Raw genomic sequence first — 1105 nt, 5'->3', positions numbered from 1 at the left:
AAAAAAAAAAAAAAAAAAAAAGAAAAGAAAAAATAATTCTTATTTCTCTAAGACTGACCAAAACAGGTTGAACAAAACAACCATAAGTACTGACAATTGCTTTGTAATTGTATGTTGTACTGTATTAGAATGGAAGCTAGAGAAAGTTCTGAAAAAGCTGAACTCAACAACGTCAGAATTTTAGCAAAAACTAACTGGGACAACCAGCTTGGAGAACTGGCTTTGAGATGGAACACACAGGGCAAGGATATAGGGACTTCTCTTGATGGAGGAACATTGCCACTTCCCAAGGCAAGTATTAGCAGAACTAATTTAATGGCTGCATAACTTATCTTGAAGAAAGAATGCACACGGGGCTTCCCTGGTGGTGCAGTGGTTGAGAGTCCACCTGCCAATGCAGGGGTCACGGATTCGAGCCCTGGTCCGGGAGGATTCCACATGCTGCGGAGCGACTGGGCCCGTGCGCCACAGCTACTGAGCTTGTGCTCCGGAGCCCATGAGCCACAACTACTGAAGCCCCCGCACCTAGAGCCCGTGCAATGGGAAAAGCCACTGCAATGAGAAGGCCGCGCATCGCAGCGAAGAGTAGTCCCCGCTCGCCGCAGCTGGAGAAAGCCCGCGCACAGCAACGAAGACCCAACGCAGCCAAAAATAAATAAATAAAATAAAAATTTTTTTAAAAAAAGAAAAAAAGAATGCACAACTCAAGGAGTGCCAGTGACTTTGCTCTCCATTTCCCTCAATCAATATACTCTGGGTTTACCTTGAAATGGGAGACTCCAATCTTCTGTACTCTTGGTTGGCTTCTCACAGTGTGAGCACCTTGCTGCCCTGAGTATAATTCTGGTGTTTAAAGATACATTTTTTTTTTTTGGTACAGTATGACCTATAAATACAAGCCATAGTATTTAGGCTTAAAGTATAGACACTTTCCTAAGCCTTTTTTTTTTTCAGTTCAATTTCTTCTAAAATTATTATCATGAAATGTTTCAGGAATATTAAAATATATGCTATTTAAATAGTTTTTCCTCCTTTTTCATTTAGTTGCACAACCAAATGTAAATACAGTGTGATTCCACATTACATGCATTTATTGAGTACCTAT

This window comes from Aethalodelphis obliquidens, unplaced genomic scaffold, assembly GCF_003676395.1.
Source record: "Aethalodelphis obliquidens isolate GAN/ISIS:26980383/991018 unplaced genomic scaffold, ASM367639v1 scaffold4, whole genome shotgun sequence".
NCBI classification, from domain to species: domain Eukaryota; kingdom Metazoa; phylum Chordata; class Mammalia; order Artiodactyla; family Delphinidae; genus Aethalodelphis; species Aethalodelphis obliquidens.
This window is presented reverse-complemented; position numbering follows the sequence as displayed.